Genomic DNA, 7,530 nt, shown 5'->3' on the forward strand with positions numbered 1-7,530 from the left:
CGCCACCGCCGCCGCTCGGGCGGGGCCCGCTGGCCGGCGCCGGATATGGCACAGTGCACCGCGCCACCGAGCACTCGACGGGGGCGGGGGGAGCCTAGACCTGCGTCTCGGCCCCTTCCGAGCACAGGCGAGGCCGACAGCGGCCGAGTGCGCGCGTGGCATCTCTCTGCCAAGACCGGACCGCGGAGAGAGGAGCGGGCTGTGTGAACACCCCTCTCCGGCCCGGCTGCCTGCAGGGGGCGAGCGCGGCGACTGCCGGGAGCGAGCGCAGGGGGAGGGAGCGGCGCCCACGGGCGCCGACCCCCACACCACGCGCCCCCCACCCGACGGCAAGCCCCGCCACCCTCCTGGGCCGCCGCGGGCCGCCCAAGTCTTTAAACCTCCACCCGGCTCCGCGGCCGAGAACCCTCGGGGGCCCGGAGGCCGGGGCCCATGGCCATCCCCGACCCGGGCCGGCGGGGCACCGCACCCGGGAGGAGCGCGCTGGCACATGGGACCACACGGGTGGCTCGCCGAGGGGAGGCCGCCGAGGCGCGGACGCTAGGTACCTGGCCCTGGGGCTGAGGGAAACTACCTGAAGGCCCCGCGGGGGTGCCTCCCCCACCGCCGCCGCCCTGCTCGGCGGCGGACAGGGCGCCGAGGGGGAAACCCGGCACCCGCCAGCCGGCCCCGGCACCCCTCGGCGGAGCGTCCACCCCCGGGGGCGCGCCCGCCATCCGCTGCCACCACCTCGTCCTCCTCCCGGGGCCCGGGGTTTCCCTCGCTAGCCCGGCGCCGGGTGGCAGCTGCGCCCGGGAGGAGACACGCGGCTCGGGCCGCCCGCGCGGCACAGACCCCACCGCCGCCCCACGGCCACACGCCCGCCGCGGCACCGCGTGCGACACGCTCCCCCCGCGCCACGCCCTCTGACCCTTGCCGGCTCCGACGACGACGCGGGGCCCCGACCCGCGTCGGGGAGGGAGGCGCGGAGGGACGGACGACTGGCTTTTCCCTCTCGCTCGCCGCTGCCCGCCCCGCCCGCACCGCCGGCGGCACGGGCCGGGGGCGGACGGGCAAGCAGCAGAGAGCGGGCGGGGGACAACCGATCCCCACCCTACCGCCACCCCCTACACCCACAGGGGAGGGGGACTCGCGTGCCGCCGACACGGCGGCGGCGCAGAGGAAGGCGAGCGCAGAGGACGCGAGCGCGCACGGTGGCCAGAACGGCGCGGCCAGCGGCTGGCGGCGGGGCGACGGCCGGGCCGGCCCTGGGCAGACCGGCAGCAGACCGGCGCCTGGCTGGGGGGAGGTCGTGCGGCGGGGCGGCACAGCGGGCCGGCAGCAAACCCCTGCTCCTGCCGCCTCTCCCTCCTCCCTCCTTCCTCCTCCTCGCGGCCGAGGAAGGCAGGGAGGGAGGGAGCACGCGGCGGAGGGGGAGCGCGGCACCCACGGACGTACACCCTGCCATCCCGGCAGCCGCTCCGCACCCTTCCCCTCTCACTAGCCGGCGCGCGGAGTGGCTTTGCTTCGACAACAGCGTGAGCCGCGCTCTGCGCGGAGCGGGCTCCGTCGCTCGAGCGAGCGAGCGAGTGTGCGACGCCCAGCTCGGGCACGGCGCGGCCGGCCCAGCCCCAGTAATGATCCTTCCGCAGGTTCACCTACGGAAACCTTGTTACGACTTTTACTTCCTCTAGATAGTCAAGTTCGACCGTCTTCTCGACGCTTCAGCAGGGCCGTGGCAGACCCCGCCGCGGCCGATCCGAGGACCTCACTAAACCATCCAATCGGTAGTAGCGACGGGCGTTGTGTACAAAGGGCAGGGACTTAATCAACGTGAGCTTATGACCCGCACTTACTGGGAATTCCTCGTTCATGGGGAATAATTGCAATCCCCGATCCCCATCACGAATGGGGTTCAACGGGTTACCCGTGCCTGCCGGCGGAGGGTAGACACAAGCTGAGCCAGTCAGTGTAGCGCGTGTGCAGCCCCGGACATCTAAGGGCATCACAGACCTGTTATTGCTCAATCTAAGGTGGCTGAAGGCCACTTGTCCCTCTAAGAAGTTGGACGCCAACCGCTCGGGGGTCGCATAACTAGTTAGCATGCCAGAGTCTCGTTCGTTATCGGAATTAACCAGATAAATCGCTCCACCAACTAAGAACGGCCATGCACCACCACCCACGGCATCGAGAAAGAGCTCTCAATCTGTCAATCCTGTCCGTGTCCGGGCCGGGTGAGGTTTCCCGTGTTGAGTCAAATTAAGCCGCAGGCTCCACTCTTAGTGGTGCCCTTCTGTCAATTCCTTTAAGTTTCAGCTTTGCAACCATACTCCCCCCGGAACCCAAAGACTTGGGTTTCCTGGGAGCTGCCCGGCGGGTCATGGGAATAACACTGCTGGATCGCAAGTTGGCATTGTTTATGGTCGGAACTACGACGGTATCTGATCGTCTTCAAACCTCCGACTTTCGTTCTTGATTAATGAAAAAACATTCTTGGCAAATGCTTTCGCTTTAGTTCGTTTTGCGCCGGTCCAAGAATTTCACCTCTAGCAGCACAATACGAATGCCCCCAGCCGTCCCTCTTAATCATGGCCCCGTTTCCGAAAACCAACAAAATAGAACCGGAGTCCTATTCCATTATTCCTAGCTGGAGTATTCCGGTGGCCGGCCTGCTTTGAACACTCTAATTTTTTCAAAGTAAACGCTTCGGGCCCCGCGGGACACTCACTTAAGAGCATCGAGGGGGCACCGACAGAGAGGGGCTGGGACAGGCGGTAGCTCGCCTCGCGGCGGACTGCCAGCTCGATCCCAAGATCCAACTACGAGCTTTTTAACTGCAGCAACTTTAAGATACGCTGTTGGAGCTGGAATTACCGCGGCTGCTGGCTCCAGACTTGCCCTCCAATGGATCCTCGCTAAAGGATTTAAAGTGGACGCATTCCAATTACAGGGCCTCGAAAGAGTCCTGTATTGTTATTTTTCGTCACTACCTTCCTTGGGTCGGGAGTGGGTAATTTGCACGCCTGCTGCCTTCCTTGGATGTGGTAGCCGTTTCTCAGGCTCCCTCTCCGGAATCGAACCCTGATTCCCCGTTCCCCGTGGTCACCATGGTAGGCACAGACACTACCATCGAAAGTCGATAGGGCAGACATTCGAATGGGTCGTCGCCACCATGGGGGCGTGCGATCGGCTCGAGGTTATCTAGAGTCACCAAAGCCGCCGGGCGAGCCCGGGTTGGTTTTGGTCTGATAAATGCACGCGTCCCCGGAGGTCGGCGCTCGTATTAGCTCTAGAATTACCACAGTTATCCAAGTAGCAGGAGGGGAGCGACCAAAGGAACCATAACTGATTTAATGAGCCATTCGCAGTTTCACTGTACCGCCCGTGTGCACTTAGACATACATGGCTTAATCTTTGAGACAAGCATATGCTACTGGCAGGATCAACCAGGTAGCCGCGCCCCGGGGCACCGCCCGACGCCAGGCGAACCCCTCTTGGTGGGGAAGGGCGCCGAGCACCTGACCCCGGCGGTCCCCGCCGGCCTTCCCCGCGTGGGGAAGGAGCGGCGACCGCTGCGCAGCTTTTTTCGGCGGCGCGCTCCGGGCTCCTCTCCCGCCGGAGCTGGACGGCGCGTGCGCGCAGTGCGCCGCCACAGCAGCCGGGGCTGACCCGCCCTCCGCGGCCGACCGGCGGCGACGCGCCAGGAACGACGGCTCCCGCCGCCGCGGCGGGAGCGACAGACGTGCTAGAGGAGAACGCGACCTCGAGGCAGGCACGAGTCCCCGACCGGGGCACCCACAAACCGGGGACGGCGCGCTCCGCGGCGGGCAGGGGACGCGGCCACGAAAAGCGCGCACACGGCTGCGGCAGCCCCAACGCGGCAGGGGGACACCCCCCCACACTCGCCGTTCCACAACCCGGAGGCGGGACGCGCCGCGCGGCTCTCTCGCTTTCTTCTCTCCCTCACGCTTTCCGCATCGCTTGCCACCCCCACCGGCTTGCTGCTCGCGGCCGGCACCCACCGGGCCCTGGACCGACGCCGGTACCAGTGCCTCGCGCAACGCTCACGGACCCCTGCGGCTCATGGGGCCGCTCGGCCGTCACACAGCCGGGTTCCGCCGGAAAAGCCCCTTCGTTTGGCGCGGAGAACGACGGCCGACGAGCGACCGGGGCACAGGCCCTAAACGCCGCCGCCGCTCTCGCCCCGAGCGAGGCAGCGCCTCACCTGCGACGGGAAGCGAGCTGGAGAGGAGGCCGCCCGTGCCTGAACACCGGACACCGCCGCGGCTCCCCTGGGACAGGGGAGCGCAGAAGAGCTGGCCCGCCGGGGGCCCTCTCCGACGCGACCCTAATGGCCTCATCGATCAGAAAAAGAGCAGCGAACAGCATCGCGTGCGGGCGGGTGTGCAGGAGCAACATCCGCGAGAGGTGCTCGCGCCGACCTGAACATTGGCCCTGGCAAGAGCCGACCCACCGGGGAGCCTCTCCGACGTGCTCGGGGAACGCCTCGGCGGGCGCTGCGTGTGGATGAGGTGAGGTGCATCGTCGGGACGTGGAGGTGCTGCCGCCTCAGCCGTGCCAATCCGCGCGGTCCGGTCCCCCTTCGCCTTCCGAGCCTCCGGGACCGGTGGAAGCCGCCGGGGACGCCCCCGGACGGTCAGCATTCGGGTGCCGGCGGACCACCCGCCGGCTTCCTGCCGCTTTTCTCCACAGCTCCTTCTTTTCTCAGCGACTCGCGCACGCGAGACCGCTTCTCGCTCCCCGGCAGGGCGGGGGGGGGGGTGAGAGGGAGTCGACAGGCAGCTAAGGTTGACCAGTCGAGAGAACCGACGCCCGAGCCCACGCCGCCACCGACGCCGCACGCCCCCTTCTCGTGCGCTGGCTCCACCAGCCGCAAGTGCTTGCTCAGCACCGCTTCCGGAGCAGAGTCCTCGCTCTCTCCTGTAGACGGACAAAAAAGTCACTGCCCCCGAAACGCTCCAAGACCTTTTCAAGAGTCCCGCAGCGAGGCACCCGAGAGCAACCGACTTTTACCTCGACGTAACTGGAGGCAGAAAGAAACAGCGATGCCTATGACACCTTCCGAGCCGTGGCACGACCTACTCATCTACCGCTAGCCCCACGATGCCGTCCCGTCGGAGTCAGGGTAGACGTGGCCGCCGTTCCCACAGCCCGACCGTCAGCGACCTCCTCCAGACGGGCAGACGGGACGCCCTCGGTAGGACACGGGTAGACCAGGCGGCCACAGGGAACACGGTATACCTCCCAACCGCGGGAGGACACAGGGAGACCTGCCGGCCGGGACTGAACGCCGTCGGTCTGCCTTCCTTCGCTTTTCGTACAGGCCATTCCGGCCCTTTTCGGACCTTTTCGGGCCTTTTCGGACCTTTCCGGCACTTTTCAATGCTTTTCGCGTGGGCGGAACCACTCGGGAACCGCGCGACCGACCGACAGACGGATGCCTTTGGACATCCGCGCGCATGCGTCCTTCGGCTTCCGGGTAGACCCGGACGCCGTTCTCGGCCGAGCGTGAGCCTCTGATGTCAGAGCGACAGGCGGTCCGAGGCAACCAGGGGCCACGGCCGCGACCTAGAGCTCTCGAACACCTGTCTCCCCGTAGCCCGGCAACCGGACCCTATTCGCCTGGGGCAGGTTGGGATGGGGGGGAGCGACTTTGCACCACGCTAAGCAACTACACGTTTCGTTTTCACAGCACTGGTTTGCTTTGATATGCTTCTCCTGCCACTGCTACGCTTTGCTTTTCCTGACCCTGCTTGACTATGATTTTCCTGATAAGGCTTTCTTTTCCTTCTGAGGCTTTCATTTGTCTTGCATTTCTTACCTTTGCATTGCCGACTATACCCGGCATGAGGGCCCTGCGGTCTTTCCCCCACAGACATGTGCTTTCCTTTGTTTTGCTTTGCTTTGTATTCCTGCCACAGCTTTGCTTTACTTTCTCTGCTCTGCTTTGCTTTTCCTACGCCTGCTGTGCTTTGCCTTGCCTCAAACTGCTTTCTTTCTTTTGCTCTACATTTCCTGGCACTGCTTTGCTTTTCCTTGTGCTACTTCACTTTGCTTTGCTCTGCCTTGCACTGCTTTGCCTTTCCTGGACACGCTTTACTTTGCTTTTCCTGGCCCTGCTTTCTTTCCTTGCCCTATTTTTGGACCTTTTTGCTTTGGTTTTCCTGGCCGCGCTTTGCTTTGCCTGGCCCTGCTTGTCATTTCTTTTCATTGTGCCGCATTCTTTTCCCTAGCAGGGCTTTGCTTTGCCTTGCTCGGCTTTCCTCTTCATTGCTCTGCTCTCCTGTGCTGCGCTAGGCTTCCTTTGCAGACTGTCCCGCCGATTTTGCCGAAAAGTCGATCGGTATATTTAGGAACGCATAAACCCTCAGACACACAGCTGGGCCTCCCCGCAGCCTGCACACTGTCTCCTCGCAACTCGAGGGTGGGGGCAGCAGGCCTGGCCACCCGACATGGTCAATTTTGTGGCCTCAGCCGTGTGGCCTGCTGCTACGTGGGCCCCACTGCTATTCGTCTGGGGACGGTGTTGGGTGAGGTTTTGAACGACGATAAGTACAATGGAAGAAGGGCAACAATAAATAAATAAATAAGTAAATAAAAAGCCAGGTAAAGCAAGACATGGTTCTTGCCCACTGTCACGGCAGACTATGAGGCGTCAAGGAGGCCGGGGAGCGGGCGAGCAGGGTACAGCCACTGTCCGAGTCTGGCCGCCAGCTCTACCCGGCATGAGGGCCCTGCGGTCTTTTCCCCGCAGACACTGGGAACCGGCAGGAGGGCTGGCCGCCAGCTCCTTACATTTGCTTCGCTTCTCTTTGTTTTTCCTTGCTCTGCTTTGCTTTGCTCTGCTCCTCCGGGCACAGTTTTGCTTTTCCTTCTCTACTTTCCTCTGCTGTTCTTGCCCCTGCTTTGCTCTGCTTTGCCTCAGATTGCTTTGCTTGGTCTTTCCTGGCAATGCTTTGCTTTTCCTCGTGCTACTTTGCTTTGCTTTGCTTTGCCTTGCTCTGCTTTGCCTCCACTGGCCATGTTTTCGTTTGTTTTTTCAGGCCAGGCTTTCCTTTGTCTTGCTTTGCCTCGCTTCCTATTCCTGGCACCTCTTGGTTTTACTTTCTCTGCTCTGCTTTGCCTCGCCTCAAACTGCTTTCTTTACTTTGCTATACATTTTCTGGCACTGCTGGGACTTGCCTTGTACAAGTTTGCACTGCTTTGCTTTGCCTTGCTCTGCGTTGCCTTTCCTGGCCATGCTTTTTCAGGCCGTGCTTTCCTTTGTTTTGCTTTGCTTTGTATTCCTGCCACAGCTTTGCTTTACCTTCTCTGCTCTGCTTTGCTTTTCCTACGCCTGCTGTGCTTTGCCTTGCCTCAAACTGCTTTCTTTCTTTTGCTCTACATTTCCTGGCACTGCTTTGCTTTTCCTTGTGCTACTTCACTTTGCTTTGCTCTGCCTTGCACTGCTTTGCCTTTCCTGGACACGCTTTACTTTGCTTTTCCTGGCCCTGCTTTCCTTGTTTTTTTTGTTTGGTTGTTTGTTTTTTG

The 7,530-nt window shown here is 62.6% G+C and overlaps 1 long non-coding RNA gene across 1 annotated transcript in view; it reads right to left on the reverse strand.

Annotated features, from left to right (window-relative positions):
- The window catches only part of LOC308181643, a 10,089-nt gene extending 3,996 nt beyond the window's left edge, over positions 1-6,093 (reverse strand). The window contains exons 1-2 of the long non-coding RNA XR_013941528.1: positions 5,014-6,093; positions 3,098-4,942 (exon numbers count right to left, since the gene is read on the reverse strand). This is a non-coding gene — a long non-coding RNA (uncharacterized lncRNA). The remainder of the gene's footprint in view (positions 1-3,097; positions 4,943-5,013) is intronic.
- Positions 6,094-7,530: the final 1,437 nt, after the last annotated feature.

The sequence above is a fragment of the Anser brachyrhynchus genome (assembly GCF_964034855.1).
Source record: "Anser brachyrhynchus genome assembly, chromosome: 22".
NCBI classification, from domain to species: domain Eukaryota; kingdom Metazoa; phylum Chordata; class Aves; order Anseriformes; family Anatidae; genus Anser; species Anser brachyrhynchus.